The sequence below is a fragment of the Contarinia nasturtii genome, unplaced genomic scaffold, assembly GCF_009176525.2.
Source record: "Contarinia nasturtii isolate CC-2019 unplaced genomic scaffold, AAFC_CNas_1.1 Cnas_scaffold_1037, whole genome shotgun sequence".
In the NCBI taxonomy this organism is placed as follows: domain Eukaryota; kingdom Metazoa; phylum Arthropoda; class Insecta; order Diptera; family Cecidomyiidae; genus Contarinia; species Contarinia nasturtii.
This window is the reverse complement of record NW_022198383.1, coordinates 3,599,518-3,618,169: the sequence shown is the minus strand read 5'-3', so window position 1 is coordinate 3,618,169 and position 18,652 is coordinate 3,599,518. Positions and strand designations below refer to the sequence as shown.

General features: G+C 34.7%; 1 protein-coding gene across 3 annotated transcripts in view; it reads right to left on the bottom strand.

Moving 5' to 3' along the window:
• The window catches only part of LOC116344503 (teneurin-a), a 383,641-nt gene that overhangs the window by 309,161 nt on the left and 55,828 nt on the right, over window positions 1–18,652 (bottom strand). For all 3 annotated transcript variants that reach the window (XM_031773083.1, XM_031773085.1, XM_031773084.1), the window contains exon 2: window positions 1,148–1,233. The gene's annotated coding sequence lies outside the window, so the exon portion shown is untranslated. The remainder of the gene's footprint in view (window positions 1–1,147; window positions 1,234–18,652) is intronic.

The window sequence follows — 18,652 nt, the reverse complement described above, 5'->3', positions numbered from 1 at the left end:
TCACTTGAATTATTAGTTCAATATTTATGGCTTTTAATTTTCATTCAATCGTGGTCGGTACTTTTTAAATCTATCTTTCGTGCCGTGTCATATGCATTGACAAATGATTGTATCGATTCGTTGTGGCTGTTGGAAAATGCTTATTGTGTATTTCTCATGAATGGCATAAAGTGTAAATGCATCGCATTTCGAATATGCATTTTGCATTACAAATTCATCTAAACAATAAAAAAGCCCGGCGTACACACGGAAATCCATTTTCGAATGACATTTGGCAGCTTTTAGTTTAAAATAAGTGCCATTATCGTTCCGATTTTGAAAATGTGATTTTTAATTTAGGGAACTGTCATTTGAGTGTGCAAGTAAAAAAGAAATGATGAAACGAACACACATGGTACCATGGAAGAAACGACATTCATTCATTAAAACATTCAAATTTCGATGCATTGTCAATATCGATATTTATCTGTGGCTGAGTGATTTCAATAGAAAATCTAAAATTGAAAAGCTAACATTTTCGATGTGAATTTTCATTAGGTTTAGGTAGTTGAACTCTCTTTTACAAATCGATTTTCGAATGTGATCACCTTCGGCAAAAATACAAATCAAAATGTTTTTCTCAATTCAACAAATCTACATTGAACAGTCTCTCGACTCGACTCTCAAATGCAGCTGCAAGATTTCTCGTCGACGATATATGTGGAAACATGGTGGAAAAAACTTTTTTCGAACATTTTCAACTGGTTTGTTCGCATTGCATATACGAGACTAACTTGTTTACTCAAAGTTGAGTTGTTGATTTAAAACCGCACACCGAAATCAGACGGCTTTTGTTTAATTTCATCGAAACTTTTGAAAATTGAAAATGAAACCGTTTGTTTGCCGTTTTCAGTTCTATATCACGATCAATTCCCTATTGCGGTCGAATATAACTTGTAAACCACATTTCAATATCAATTGTTTTCGAAATGTATATTTCCATCAAATCAACGTGAGAGTGAACAAAATGGGTGGCAAGATATTGCATTTGCGTGTGCCATATTCAACGAAACAATGAAGACAATGAAATAAATGGTAAAACAATTAAATCGAAGAGTAAGTTTAAAACCACACAAACGTTCCAACACCGAAAATTGCAAAATTTTACCTGAAAATCCATGAAACTTCATCAAAATCCAATCTATCGCCAACAGACGCTTGAATGAAAAGCTTCGACTATATCGGTTGCTGTTGCTGGAATGATAAGAAAATAATATCGCCAATTTAGTATGGAAAAAATCACGGCAATTTTGTTGATTCAATTCGAACGAACATTAAATTCAAATGGCATGCAATTTGTGTGTGAGTATAGAAAAGCGATTTATTTCATCAATATTCCCCAGATTCCGGACATATTACAGCTATTACAATTGTAATGGTGATAGATTTTTGAAAAAAATAGGCCGAAGTGACACATATGTACATATTAATAATAGATATTAGTAGATGATCAATGATATGTGTCATTCTTCTATCATTACTCTCTATGTGTCTTCTAATTTTATCTGACGTTCTCTTTCCCCCTCACTCTCTCTGTGCGTTTCTCGCTATTTCTCTCTATTCCATCAATTACATATTTATGAACGAACAAAATCTATTAAAATCGTCCACATTGTGGCCGGTCTCAATATGTCAATCAATCACTTGATTTGCGTTGGCCATATAAAGTGATTTAATGAGTCACACTGCACATAAAATGCAATTAAATTGAAATGTACATTTCCTTAACTCCTGAATACACTGTTACTGTTAGGCCCATCCAAGAGGATATTCATACTAGAAAAACTAGAAGAACTAGCAGAACCAGCAGTGTGTTTCTAGTGCGTAAAGTTGGTTCGCAGTCATTTTTTTTATACATATTGTAAATGAAGGAGCCAACTTCACGCACTAGAAATACTAGAAACACTAGAATTGCATGAATTTCCTCACGGGCCCATCCATTCAAACACGTATATCAATGCGTCGACATCATTTGCATATTTATTTTTCCATTGGTGTTCATTTTTAATTGAAATTGAAATCTCGCAGCATACACATACGCACACTAGACAATAAAATGTGTTCAGTGTTTCTTCATTATGACCAACTGTTATTGTATTCTATCGTGTGAGTGGGCTGCGCCTCTGATTGCATACGTTGCGACAGCTTGAAAACTATTACGGCAAAATGGTTACATTTTATCAGTTTTGACATGCAGGTCAAATCGATGGTTTGCGTTTGCAAATATGCACAAATTGAAACGACCATAAATTCACCGTCCTCATCGCCGCACATACTTCGCATTTCATATGAATCTGTTGTATATACTTTATGTTCAATTAAATCATTTCCGCTAACGCTTCAGCTTTGATGTTAAACTGGTGTTGGTTTAGCAAACAGAAAAAAACTTAGTGATCACCACGGCCACAAAATCCAAAACCAAACCAACGTACAAATTATTTTAATGAAGCTCCAATTTTTTTCCGCTTTACCATCAACATTTTAATTGCTCAGTCACATGGACTGATTGCATTTATGGCCTACATTTTCTAGTGCTGCACTCATTCGTCGACCGAGAAATCGTATAAATAAAATAAAACAATTCGATGTTTATGACACACACCGACTGGTTGTTGATGCTCATGATTTATCGTCACACACAAAATCACATTTTTTTTGTTCCATCCTTTCTCTAATGCAGTTTTTGGAATTTGGGATACATTTTACAACTGCTCTCAACAAATTGATTTAAATATATCGCACTCAATATTTATCGGAATCCACACATAGATTGATTCAATCTGTTCTCGAACGGGGCGAGTAAATTTGGTTCTTGTTGCGAAAAGTTTTTTTTAGTTTTCAGGTTAAATCCGGTTTCTACGTACGTGAAATAAGATCTTGTAGGTACTAATTGAAAAACTTTTCAGGATGAAAAAAAAACTTTTTTTCGCCTGTGAAACCGAGTATTTTTTTTTCAGGTATTGAAACATGAGATAAATCTCGCAGTAGGAGTCAGTCATGCGAACTGAATTTGTACCATAGTTTGTCATCCAACGAATGTGGTTTTTTTATCAATTTCTCTCTCCCGCTATCCTTTCCGCCTCCGCGGCAACCAAATTGGATTTTATTTTTTGCTTTCAACTTTTCAACTTTTGAACATTTCAATTTACGAACTTTTTAAATTGACTTTCACCTGGCACGAATGAATCATTAACCGGGTGCGATAAAACATTAATTATATCGCTTCTGAATTTGAAAAAAGCGGCTTCAGTATAAGTGCCAATTTCATATAATTTTTTATGTTGTGAGACATAGAGAGATTTATGGCAACTCTTCACTACAAAAGATTGGATTATGAAGAAAAGCGATGAAAAAAGAGTACTTTCAGTATAATTAAAGTATTAACTCCCAACAAATGCTGCAAATATTAAAAAAGATGATGTGGGAGAATAGTGAATGGTAGAAAAGCTTTGGAATGAAAAGAAAACTCCATATGGTCAAGTACAGTAGATATTAATTAAATAAAAATGCTGTTAAAGTGCATAAAGAGTGAATATATAAAAAGTGGTAAAAATGTAAATGAAAATAAACAAGAAGAAAAAAAATTGTGTGTTGCTTTTGTCAGCGTCAAAAGCCATTTGAAACATTTTTGTTGTTAGAACTTGTATAGTTTCCCAGTTCGCCTTGATTTTTTTTAATTCAGTTGTTGTTCCTCAACTGTTGTTACCATTTCCCTTATTAATTACGAAAACAGTACAATCACTCGTCATGTGTATGCGTTTGCTCTTTAGCTTTCATTTGGTCTGTCACTCATTTTCCGTGCTCAAGTTTTTTATTGGTTCTCAAGCATCCGGTTCATGTGTTTCGCTCTTTATTAGTATTTTTTTTGTTTTGTTTATTGTTATATCAGCGTATAAATGTTCAGGTCTTCATCCAATTAAACATTCATCCGTTTTGTTTCATATGCTACTGGGTTTTAATGAGAACAAAAAAAAGGGTTGCTCTCATATTTTGACTGTTGCTCGATGGACGGTTACGATTACAGGCCAAACTTACATAACATACATGCTTTCAATTTGGTTTTTATCACTGAACGCGTCAAACTATGATTATTATTATTACATATGAAAACTCGCAACAAATTTCCATAACTTCCACCATACAATATTAGCGTCATAATTTGTATCACATTAAAAAGTTTACCCGGGAAATCGCAATCAGAAAGTTTTGTTTAATATTTGTTTCACAGAAATAAACAGAAAGAGAGGGAGAGAGGGTGAGGATGAAGTGGGGGGAAAGGAAAAAAGATTAAAGATGCGATGGTAAATACATTCCGATTCTGGTTCGGGTTATAATTGTGTGTACATTGTTGGCGAACATGCACGCGAACATTGAGTTAGTAATGTAATCATGTGTCGTGTGAATTGTGGATTGCATGCGTCTGTTCATTTGTGATATGTCATAAGTGGAAAAACATGTTGTTTGGCCACGTCGAGCAATAGAAATAGCAACATATCACCGACGACAATTTACAGAAAGTGGGAGAGAGATCGAGTGGGGAAAGGAGAGAATGCAATGGAGATAACAGCATATCGATGTTGGTTGATGTTTTCAAACAAATGTTACAACAAATTACTTAAAGTATTGCTCGAGAAATTATATGCGTACTAAATGTTTTCAATAAATTTTACATGATCGCATGCATTACAGCGTCATTGAAATAGTGGAGCATACTCTATTCATTTTCAGCCATATTATATAGTTGCAACACATGCACAACATTATTTTACAAATATAAATGGCTTGACTGCGAAATGTGCTCATTCTGACTCGTTCCTCGCCCCCCTCATTCCTCTTCCATTTTTCGTCTTTCGTTCTCTTTTTTTTGCTCTCTCGATTTTCGAGCACTTAATCATGACCAACTTTTCCAACTGTTAATAATAATTCGTGTTTTCGTCGTTAGAGAAAAAAACACACACAAGACAAAGCGCTGTCCTCGCGCCACATCCTCATTGAAATTATTTCCTAATGGATTTTAGTGCTCACTGGAGTTGGAAATAGTTTATGAGCGACATTTGTATTTTACGGGCGCAGAAAAAGAAAAAAAACTCCATTTCTCTATCCATATGCTTGCGATGAAGCTTCTTTAACGAATTGAAACATCGTGCTTTTCAATTAGTTGCAATTCATTTGAAAGTGTTGCTGTTTAAATGGCTGAAGTTTGCATCATTTGTTGGGTCTTAATAAATTTGAATATGACTTTAAATCCCAAATGGAATTAAGACATCAATTTCGTATTGAAATTGGTTTTCTCCATTACAGAGAAGATTCTTTCAGAGAGAGAGAGAGGGATACTAGGAGAGAGACCAATAAAATATGATGTTTCATAAGCTCAATTATCCGTATCTATTTTATTGACGTAATTGGATGCAAAGAGAAAAATTCTCAGCCAGAAGATAGGAAAACCAAAAACCGATGAACTGATTGAATACTCGATTTTATCAATTTAAAGCAAGAATACTGGATGTATTTGCATTAAAATTGGCCATATTAATTTGAAATGTCTAATAATAAATGCAATGAGTGCTTGATGTATTTTCACGCTTTATTTGCCAATAAATGGTCTACAAATTCGCATGATTGATTTGAATTTCAAAATATTTGCGTTTGAATTTTAAAATTATCGATTTTAGCAATTGAAATGTATTTAGATGCTTGAAACAGTGGACAAAATCATGCGACTAAGCCAATACATATTTGCTTTAAATGAATTTCCGATTAAATTGACACTGCTATTGATAAATGTTCAATATGTCATTTTAAGCGAACCATTGTTCGGGACATTTAAACGAGCAATTCGCCTTCAGCTCTTTGCTCCCTCTTGTCACCATACAATCTCTCTATGTATCCTCCGCCTCTCGTCCACTCCTCCTTACATATTCGCTTCCATTCGCTACTGAATCAATTAATCGTATGGCATTTATGTATAGACGATAATTTGATATGTAGTATTTTGAATGCATAACTAGGATATATTGATTTTCGACCTATTCCGACATCAATCCCGAACAAATCATCAACCAATGACTAGTTTATCATTTGTGTACGTAAGTAAATAAATATGTGAAATTCAGATAACTCGAACCGGACGACCATTTGACATTTATTGTAATTTTGTGAATTCATTGTGTTTTCTTTCTTGTCTGGTGTAAGCCATTCGGAACGCCATTTCCGGCTTCCATTTTTGGTTTCATTGTTTTTCACACATTTGAATGGCAACATTTTCGATACAGAAAATATTTATGGGTAAAGCAAATGATCTCCCTCTTTAAAATGCCTTCGATTGTTTTCATAAGCTCCGATTTCAAAATGGTTGAAGTGTGTGTTGAGTACGGTATGTATTTATGTTGTATGTTTTATGCTTTTCATCAGGTGATTGATGGCATTTATACACTTGCCTCCCGACATTCAATGATTAATTATGAAATGTTGTTCAGTTAAACCATATCAATCTAATGTATACTAATGGCAATCTATTTTCTATTTACCAAGTGATTCTAATGGACATTTCATATACACTTTTTTTATCAATTAATTAGTTTTTTTTTCGCTCGGTAAATATTTTTGTTTCGTCAGCACAAACAGCGGGGCGTAGAACAGACACGAGTCGGCATTGTGTTGCGCATTTAATTTCATTAAAATATATCAGTGGTACATACACAAATATTGAATACTTCATCGATTTTGTATTAATGAGAACAGCATAAAAACTAGTAGATATTTATCATTGAGGCAAAAAGTGCATCTCCATTGACAGCGACACGATTAAAAAATAGTTGCTTTCGAATGCGACCATGCAAACAATGCGAATGTTATTTTTCGATCGAAATGTGGCCAGCCTGAATTTTATTTGCAAAATATAATGCAATCGTGCAATCCCGTGTGAAAAATTTGAGCGACTGTCACGATTTTGTATGCGATGAAATTACACACTCTTAAATTTAAGATTTTCAAAATGAACATTTATAATAGTCGATTTTATACAAAAAACACTGCTAATATTCAAAGATTCAATTCAGTCCATAATTTCATTTACATACGGGCTGCTCGTGAAAAGTGTCGAGTAAAAAAAATATAAACGTGGTTAACAAAAATGGTTAATTAACTACCGGACAAATAAACCAAACTCAACCTTTTTTTCCATAATTTTTTGTCGGTTAAACAGATTCTGTTTGTGTAGCGACAAAATTCTGCGCAATTATAAATTAATAAAGCATCAAAAAGGCATACTTGCCCGTACGATTTTTTGTTGGTATTTATGCCAACAGAATTCAAAAGGGCAGTTAAACGAGTAACAACGCACAGAAAATGAGAAAAAAAGAAAAAAATCGCTTTTTAATGGTGTTCAATGACATTATTATTATTATTATTTCATTTTCCCAATCGAAAATTTCTCATTATTTTCGAAGAATAATATCAATGATTTATTGTTGATACTGATAAAAACCAAATACAGTACATTTGTTTTCCGTTTTGGTGGTCACCACAATATCGATTTCAGTCAAATTACATTGGTCGATCATAAATTCATCGAATTAATTGTCAAATCATTCAGTTTTTGGTGAGAGAGAGAGAGAGGCGGAGAGAACGAAGGAGATAGACAGACAGATAGAGAAAGGCAGAGTTTGCATCTGTCTGTTGTATTATAAATATTTAAATAATTCATTCAAATGCAAACTGTCTGTAAAAGCGAAGCGCTTAACATGGTATTATTATTTTTACAATAAATATTTGATGTTCTCTTCAGAACTATTGAATGAAAGTGTGAGTGTACATGCGTTCGATCTTTATGATCTGCATCGTAAATGCAATTGTTACTTTTGACAATGTGTTGGTGAACATAAGCTCATAATATGCAGTTAATGCCTTTTACTTCCCTGAAAAACGTTGCAACTGTTTTTATCGCTGCGAATGAAGTTGCCGGGGAAACAGTCGTTTATTATATCATTTTCGAAAAGTTTGCCGCCTGACCATCTTTTTGCCATCAAAAATGTTGCAATTGAGCTCGTTTAACTTTCCAGCGAAAAAAATCATCCAACTGTTTTTTTTTTGTTGTGGATTTAAACTTTTTTTTTATTGAATTTGCACATAAAAAAGTTATTTACCATAGTTGCTGTCTCATGTTTTGATGTTTGAATCACAGAATTTCATTTATAATTAGCAAATGTGTCCAGAATATTTTCCGGCTTCGTTTTTGACAGCGTTTCAAAAAAGGCAGCGATTTATGTAAAAAATGGATGTGATGGATATATAACCAAATGTGTGAGACGGCAAGAAATTTATTTCGTTCAAATTAACCCAAATATTTACAATCAGATTCAATATTAAACACGATGTACATTGAATTTGACTAAATGTACATTTAGTTTTGTGTGAGTGTCAAAATTGAGCGAACCAAGACAGAAAAAAACTATCTGCAATTCTGCATAGAAACCACATTAAAATTATTATCGTGTAATTGCTCTGATTATTCATGCGCATATCCACGCCAGTCCACTTACTACCATTAATATTTTGGGAGAAATGCTTTGTTTGATTCAAACCACAAAACTATTTTCGCCTCCCTCCACACAAACTAAATAATTTATTTGCTAATACAACAACGGAATATTGGTTTCGCAACGGTACATCCGAATAAATAGCATTGGACAAATACAAATTATACATTGATCAAAACCAAATGTAGTTGAAAAATATCAATTAATATTTAAAATTACAGCCGAATATTATTATCTATTATATTGGGAACAGTGTTTGTGACTATTTCCATGAATTTTCCGAATTGTGACCAATTACAATGATTATGAGCGAGTCTATTTATTCAATAGCATTTATGAAATGTGAATTTACAAAATTCAATCGATATTAATAAAGTGAGAATGTGGAAGGGTTTGGTAGTGTTTACAACTATCGCTAGCAATAGTGCGGTTTTTCTATTGGTATTTTCTTTACGCTCATGATTTCAATGTTATCATTTATGCATAAACCAATTAATTACTGTTCGACTTTCGCGTCATAAATGCTCATGCTTTGAATTGAGCCAATTTTCACATTTTCACATATAATCGAAAACGAGTGCATTTTAATTTTTAATGAAACGCAATGGGAACGAAAGAGAGAGAAGTTTATGACACATTTCTTTCGGTTTCTCTGTTCCTTTTTCGTTGTTCATTTCAAGCATTAAATTAAGTAATATACGATATACGAATTGCTTCATAACTCGTGTATGATTGCATATATTCCATGTCACCTTGATGGCTGCGATACGCTCATGAAATTCGAAACGAAAATAAAAATGGAAATGACAAAAGCATCACATACAACGCATTACATTACAAGCCAACAACAATGAAGTACAATGGCAAAACGAATCCATTTTTATGCAGAGTAAAATGGCATAAAATAAACGAGAAAAATGCGAAAGAAGTGCTCGTGTAAGAACCAAAACGGAAAACCGTACGGAACTTGTGTGCTCGCATAGCGATTTCGTTGTGAACATGGTAAAAGCAGCATAAAATTAGCAACGCGAATACGGGCTCGATAACGGATGAGAAAAAGAATTTGCAACAACGTGAGAGCTCGCTAGTTCGAAATATGAGGCTATGTATGTTATACATTCCAAACCGGGTATGTTACAGCCAATTAAAGTTTTTCTTATTCTTTACAAAAAAAGAATTGGTACAACACGATTCTTGTAAATGGAAATTGAATTGACGCATAGCAATAATGATCATTGAAAGTGGGTATAATGCATATCAGCGCATGTAAAGTCAGGCGAACGACATTCTTTTATTCAGTGCATATGTCACACGAATGCAAGGAACGTGATAAGGGAGGGTGAAGAGGGTGAACTTATCTCGCATCCATTACAATGAATTTTATTTACGTCTTATTATCGTTTACCATTGTTATTTTCATTGCTCCTTAGCCATTTTATTTTCTGAGCTAATAGTCATAAAGCAGAACAAAAGCCAATAATAAAACCTTCATGCCATACTCGGAGACGAAGCCGGTACCGAAACGAACCAAAAATAAATGATTTCAACATGATAGTACAAATTCGACTCTGGTGACAATGTGATCATTATCATGGGTTATACCAAGCGAATTTCTATCGTTGAATTAGCATAATTTTCATATCATCGGCTCACATACGTTCGTCTCAGACCGTTTTTATAGTTATTTAGCATGCAATTAGCATCGAATTCGCTGTATATATCAGGCACCATAAATTCGTCTCGCCTTTTATACCGGTCGTGTAAATCACCTCAAATGTTCCATTTTTGGTTTCACTTACGCTATTTAAATTACTTGCAATCCAACTCATCCATAGAACACTTGACTTTTTACACTATCTTGACTTGTTTTGTATTCGCCGAGAGAAAAAACCGGATTGAATACAACAGCTGCTGCTGGTTGTGGTTGTGATTTTATTTGTTGAATAAAAGTTTTTTTTGCGCTCACCAAACAATCTTCGCTACAAAAGCCCAGTTAATCGCTGATTAATGGGCCTTTGGTAAGGAAAAGTGTAAAGGTTGCTTCGTTAAATTTCCATTTTTTATTTGTGTGAACGAAGTGAATATCCATTGTTGAAATAAATAATAAATGGTGACATAAGCACTCCTTGCGTTCACGTGAAATGAGATGAAAGAACGGCAGTACGGTATCATTCACCCTCTCTTTTTCTCACCCACACTTATTTCTCTTTGTTCTCTGTAAAGCAACAAGCCACGTAAAATGAGATTTTTATATTCTTGCAACCTCTTTTTTTCCTGCATCAACCACACTGAAGCACTCATGCTTTGCAGTCTTTAAATTGGTTTTAAAGTTTCGTGTCGTCGTAACTTATGCTGAAGGACTACAGTAACTGGCTTTTTTTAAAAAGCAGTATCCATTTGCCAACGCACAATGAAAAATTACTGTGAAATTGAAACTAATTTGCTCGTTTGCTTGATCCCTAGCACATAGTTATGCATATTATCGCCACTTTGTTTCGGTATTTGAGCATTCTGAAGTGGCATTGTTCTTATACACCCACCACCAATAAAAAAATGGTGCTCTCATGTTTGTGGTGGCTTTCGATAAGTGTCTTGCGTGTGTTTTGCTGTGTCTGGCGAAAGAAAAATTGTTTATGTTTGTTTTTTGGTGTTTTTCTCTTTTTACTTCACCTTTTAGTTTTGTTTATATGAATTTTTTTTTGGGTCGGTGTGCTTGCCATGACGATTGCCTGATGAATTTCAGTATGCAAGTCTCGTTCTTGCGTCTCGCTACCGTATATTTGAATTGACATTGCAAATAACGCTGGTGTGCATAGTGAGTGATTGGATGAGTGTAAAAAAAGCAAATGTGAAAATAAATCTAAACAGCAAATACGAAATCAATGTTAGAAGGCAATATACATTTTTCTTCCTTGAGAAGTCTCTGCCTCCCATTCCCCAACAATATCAGAATGTGAATGAACGTCAACGTTAATACGCGCTCACTGTCGCCCGTGTCACAATGTAATTTATGTTACTTTACGACATTTCTCATGTATTTTTCCTCATTTGAAATTGTTTATTTTTTCTCTCTTTGTCGCTTGCTCGCTTTATCTCTCTCACATACACTGAAAATGGATTTTGTTTATCATTACATTGTGATATGCTTGCGAGAAATGGTTTAGTAAATGTCTCACTGGATTTGGATGTTTGGCGTTCATTGTGTGTGTATGCATTATTATTTTTCAATCGCGCGACGCTTTTGCTTCACCTATCACCAAAAATCAGTGGATTTTACACTTATAGACTACGTATAAATTGTGCGCCATACAAAATATCAAGCCAAAAGAATAGCGGGAGAGAGACGGAGAGAAACGGATTCCCGGAAAAAAATCATCATGAAGAATGCGACGAAAATTGAAAATGAAACAATGTGTTTCCCTATGTTTGCGCCATAGAATGACGAAGAAAAAAACTCTAAAACGAGAACAAGAATATAATGCATACAGCATTTGAGTGACAACTAACACAAAAGTGCTATATCAATTTCTGGTGGCATTCTTCCGCTTTTCGTTTTGGGAGGGGCGATACTTTTCCTCTAAAATGATTTTCCTCGTTTCTTGCCATTTTTTTCCTTCGTTCGACATCGGTGACAAAAAAAAACATTTTATCGATTTGTAAGTATTTAGAGCGACGTTTTTTTTGTGCCAATCACGATTTGTGTTTCGTTTCCTTGTTCACCATTATCCTATCGCGCGCGCCTCGTCGAATATCGGCTTTCGAATTCAATTTGCAACATGTTTGTTGTGCCAATTTCGTTGTTATTCGACTGATTTATTTTCTGTTTATTTTTGTTATGTTTCCGGATCTCAAATTATTTCTATTTACACTACCCTGTGCGTTTTCCACCATTCCGAGCAATTGCCAAATTGCGTACATTTCCACTCTAATAATATGTAGGTCGTAAGCAAAGATATCAACATTTCGACAATGGTTTCAGAAATTTAATTGACGATTGATGCATGTATATGTTTACCAAATTCGAAATCGAACCAACACATTAATGCGCACTGTTGTATGAATGGATGGTCCGTGACATGGAATAATTTTTTTTTCATTCAAAATTCGATACACAACTGAAATGCAGCCATGAATAAAAAATCCAATTATTTATCAGTTTCAATTACTGTTTTGTTGTTGTCGTTAGCACGATTTCGGTTCAATTTCGATTCTTTTTGTTGTTGTTTTCAAGTAACATATCAAACTGCGACTGTTTGAATTGAATGGAAATAAATTTCTTCGGAAATAAATTAACATTTGAGAAAAAGCATAGGCATAAAGCGATTTTGATCTTGGACCATTTTCATCATAATATTTTTATTGCATTATCAAAAAGTCGTTGGCACAAATCCCACACATTTGGGTCTTCGATCTTCATTGATGTGTGAAAATGGAAGACACACTCACCCGGGTGCTGATTGGACGAAAAATAAGATGCAAAAATGTGGAAGAAGAAAATCTTATTTTGAGTTCAAGATGGTCAAATTTAAATGTTGAATGGGGCTTCCGTTGGTCACTCAAATGCGATGAAGACCATTCTCTCTTTTTTACTAATGCTCCTTATCCCTTTCTCTCTTTATCTTTTTATCTCTTTTGTTATGAACGGACAATCATTAATAGTCATATTTGGTTCGATTTTGAGCCCATTAGTTACAGATCATATAGATTGGATATAAACCGTTTCACCAACACTGAAATATCCAATGAAATCGTACAATTGCATGATTCACACAAAATGATGGGAAAAAGACCTTACACAGAAGGATTCGTGCGGATTAGACGTCGTTTTTCTTGAAGGCAGGAAATACATTTCGAAAATTCGGTTTTCTTTTTATTTTTTTTCTTCTGCTTACTTGGTTCATTGTCCGACACCAATGGATATTCTAAATAAATAAAATTTTATGCTTACATTTATGTAGTGAACAACAAAAGCGAACCGAACACTACTGTATCGATGTCGATTCAAAATGATTTTCTTTGGGATATGTGTAAACACATCAACACTGATGCTTCGATTGAACAAGTAAAGAAATGGCACGAAATGTCTTAGTGATTTCTCAATAAAAATGTTTAAGATACCAATCTTTCGATTGCATCGTTCTTTACACGCACCGATTAAACGACACACATAACATTCTTTAAGGAAAAAAAAGGGGGCCAATGAACACAAACACTAATACTTTGTCGATATATGAATTGAAAGGTTTGTTGGGTTTCGTTTTTGCCCTGCTCTAGTGGAGCAAACATTCGAAAATTTCGAACAAAAAGTGTATATATACGGATAGAATGGAGGAAGGGCATTACAGGATCAATGCTGATGTAGCTATATACTTGTTACATGCAAACATCGAGTCGTCAATCGATATCGCGATTTTCATTTTCAGTTCGCATCGATTCACAAAGCGAATTGTTGCCAGTGTTTCAAACACTCCTACTAACTCTAATTTAAACGGTTATCTACATCATTTCTTTCATTCCAGTGCACTGCCACTTGACATTTAATGGTACCTACCAACCCATGTGCGAGTTCAATCGATTCATGGCACGTCGACGTTGTTCCGAATAAAGTTAACAAACGCATCGTATTAGTTACACTCTTGCACACACACACATACACTGTTGTCACATAAAAATTTATCTCAATCGAAGCGAAAACACTAAAACAGTTATCGAGAGAATGTGAGGTCTCTCTCTTTACTGCTCATTCTAAATGACATGTAAATTTACCTCGATTTTATTTGAATCAGTGAAAAATGTCGAGAAAGCGTCGAGGGTTATACACATAAGAGCTCACCAGCGATTGGTTGCAAAACCGATTATCATCGATGAAGACATATTATGGCATGTTTGGCATTTTACTTCAGACACTTTAGATTGACTTTTTCTTTTTTCCACTGACGTCAGCAGATTATCAAATGGCTTTTGTTGATTGAGAGAATCAGATATAGAAATGTATTTGAAAATTGCGGTAACCTCTTTTTCGATGTGTACAAAATTCCAGATATTAAATTTGAAACGATTACGTAAGAATATTGTGTGAGTGATTGTGGTTGAGTGATTGTGGTTATGGAATCGATATGTTATAAAAGATTCGTTGATGAAGAAAACGATTGCAAATGGGGCAATGATTAAGTAAATACTTAACCAGTAATAGAACGAGAACAAAGGATATTAAGAAGTTTTGAAACTTTTGAAAAGTAGGTTTTACAAACGAAAATAACATGGCATGATATCGATTTTCGTGTTGGCGCTCGTCATTTTTATAATGCCAACCATACTAAAATTGTATCAAAAGAAGAATGAAAACTGCTGTTTGTACAAAACAGACATAAATGTTTAAATGTTGCTCTATCTGCCTTTTTGGTCGTTTTTACCGCCATTTCAGCGGGAGAAAAAAAACACAACTTGAGCTGCAAAAAGGAAACAATGCAACGATTTTGAAACCTGTTTGCCGTAGAATAAACGAGTTGTTCAAATACAATGTGGAACTTCGTCGATGCAATTCACATGAGTCGTTGTGTCAGTGCCTAAAATAACAAGCTCTTGGCTTCGGACTGCTTCGTTTGAAATAAATAAAGGCAAAAAGAAAACATTCAAGCGAATTTAAAACAATTTTCGGACTTAAGCACACTGCAAACGATCCTGTGTGGATGTAAAGCGTACGGCCAATATGAATCCCTTCGGAATTAAATCCTATTTTCGTGGAAGCATTTCAATTCTCGCACCGATTTTAGACACTGACTTTTTGTTCGCTCACAAAAACGTTGAAATACAATTGAATGTGAGGAAAAACTACTTGCGGCTGTTTGAAATGTTGCAAACATATTTACTTAAGTCGATGCGCTCAGTCAGAGAAAGAGTCTCGCTTCGTCGTCGAGGCGTTTAAAGTGAAACAAAAATAATACGACGAGAGAGAGAAAGAAAAAAAAATGTACACGGATCTAAAGCACTACAATTTCTTTTGCTGTTCAACGAATTTTCAATAAACGAGAGAGAAAGAGAATGGAAGCGAGACTTTTAAGATAAACAGAAATGTGAAAAATTTTCAGAGTTTTTGCGTTTCGTTTCGAGCAAAAGCCATGTTTTTGATACCGTTTTTGTGTTGTTGTTTATTTGTTTGTTTGGTACTTAAGAACGGGCGCAATAGAATAAAGGTGGCATGAAATCAAATGGGAGAAATCAACACACATACACTCATACGATCTCACTCGCCGAGAGAACGCTGTGGAAAAAAGTCACAAAGCAATAACATTTACTTTTATGAGAGTTTTGTGAATGAACACGATGACATTAGCGAACACAATGGCACATAAGCTCGATCAAGAGAAAAGAATAAGGTGGTGTATTTTCTTTTTTTCTTTGTTCTTTTGCATGACTTTTTTTCCATCTTCGAATGCCAACAATAAAATGCCAAATAAAATATAATAATAATATAAATGAAAAAAAGACGAAGAAGAAAATGTTAGTAAATACTAATTTTGCAAACGGCCCAACGAATGATGTTTGGCGGTAACAGTGGTTGTTCTAGTATAATGTTTGTGCGAGCGGTCGCATTCGTATCGCTTCAACATCGTTTATTTTTGTTCGTTTTTGATGAAATTATATTAAATTTTCTGTATTCGTTTGTTTTTTTTTCCCTCGATGGTTCGACTGTTTGCATAGTAAACTTTTGCAATGCATTTATTGCTGTTGTTTGGTAGGCGTCTTTGCCTGGCTCTTTCTTTCATTTTCTCTCTTTCTCTCGCGCTCCTTCTGTCCCACTTCATTTCTTTCTCTGTCGCTGAATCAAGCGTAAAGATTTGGAATAAAAGTTAAAGTGTAGTTTATGAACGTTAAGGCAAGTTCCACGAAAGAAGACCTCTGAGAATGAAAAAAGGAACGAATTCGGTTGTCTAGCGGGAAACTTTATGCGGTACATTTGTTTGTTTTAGTTTCATCCGTCAAAATTTTGCTTACCACATCGGGAAACCCCCCCAAAAAAGCATCAACACCGAAAATCAAGTAAACGAAAATAGGAAAGAGCGAATGAGCATGAGATAAAACACAGCGGTTTGTCAAAGTGAGAAAAAGAGAGACAGTTCGAGGCAGATAGTGATTGAAAATGAAAAAATAAACGAGCAAAATATTACCCAGCAAAACTTTTACATTATCTACAGTGCATATACCGCAAAAGTCTCAACTAAACAATATGTTTGAAAACTTTATTTTTCCCGTGCTATGCGCTCTCTTGTCTTTCCATTTCCGGTGATGCGTCGTTTATTTTTGTTGCTGTCGACGATGCTTCTCATTCTTTCGATCTCTCGTTTTTCTCATTCGTTCGACATTTTTACACGAATTGATTTGTATGAACGAATTTTCCATTTTCAAGCAATTTGCTTCTTTTTTGCTTCGGCAAAATGCATCGACAAACTTTTGAATATGAATGACGGAAAATAACAAGTTACGCAACATTCGGTAGTAAACCTTAATGGGTCATTGCACTTCAAACAACATTGCATATAAGATCAAATCGAAAATGTTTCATCATTCGTCAATGAATTTTCAAAATGTAAATATTTTGCTCGTTTCAGAAGAAAACAAGCGCAAATATTTCCGAGAAATGTTTATGTGGTAAACAAAGCGAATGAAAAGGGAGAAAAACTGCGGCGTTTTTTTTAAAAAAGGATTTTCATTTTTTCTTTCTAAATATGCACATAAAGTATTTATTGGTCGTAATGGAATGGAAACTGTTTGCAGTTGCGTTAAGGGTTGTTAAGGGGTCGGAGTGTGTGCGAGTATATGTGTGCTCGAATTTACGCCTCTTAAGCAAATATACCCAAGACAGCGAACGAACATAGACAGACGGAGAGCAAGTGCGAAAGGTGAGCCAAGTGTTTCAATTCAATAATCAACATTTACAGACGAAGTAAAGTTTGAGTGAAACACTCCTAAGCACACAAACACACACATCAATTTCATCCAAGTATGAAAAAGGTTCAATTATTTCCGCTACATTTGATTACCATTGAATTGAGACTAAATTATCTTCAGCCACACCAGCCACTAAATGCATATGCGAGAGGAAACGGACGAAGGAGATGGTTTTTCTATATATTTGTGAGGAATAGAGCAATTTGTGTCTTTTTGTACGATAGAAATGGGTTTGCATAGTCTCGGATCTATGGCTATTTGCCACACCCAAAACGCCAAGTCATCGTATTTCTTCTATTAAAATAATAGAAACACATGGAACGAAAGACACTGAAAAAATTGTCACAATTTAGCAGCACCTCTTTTGACGCAATTTACACGTTAAACATGGGCAATGCACAGAAAAAGTTGAAGAAAATGGTGTGATCTTTGTTGGCATTAGAGTTTTTCATTTGATGGGGAAACAAGAACCACAAGTATGGCGATGTGTTGTCAATTAATTGGTTTTAGTCGTATTCATTCTTTCTCAAAGAAAGTTCGAAGAAATTTGCCGTCGGGCTATCGACAGAAAAACCATAAATAATCAAACACATGGAGTTTTTTCAAGTGTAAATTTACCACCCCAACATAATGCTCTATCGTTGATGGACTTGGCAAAGCGAATGTTGCAACGTCTTATAAATTAACGCAAGGCAGTCTGCAGTGCAGCGGAAAATAGACATTTTTATTTATTAATCAAACTCATGCAATGTTCTCTTCATTCATTCGCACTTCCATTTCAACTCAATATTTTACTTCTATTGGGGATTATTGTGTGTTAAGCTCTTTTGTTTGTACTTTGAATGGACTTAATATTTTAGCGTGAATATAAAATGTGCGCGCCAATCAAACAGGAGCGAAAAAATAAGCCCAACAAATGTCACAACAATGTCAACAATGCAAGCACAAATAATGAATTATTTGCCGTTCGGTCGATGGAATGATTAGAAATTCGAACAAAGGAGAGAAGCAAGGTCTAAAACAATAGAGACATTCCATCATTGTTTTGAGTTCAATGATCGGAATGTAATAGAGCGACAGAGTGTGAGAGGAAAAGAGGGAGAGAGAGAGTCAACAGAACCGCAACA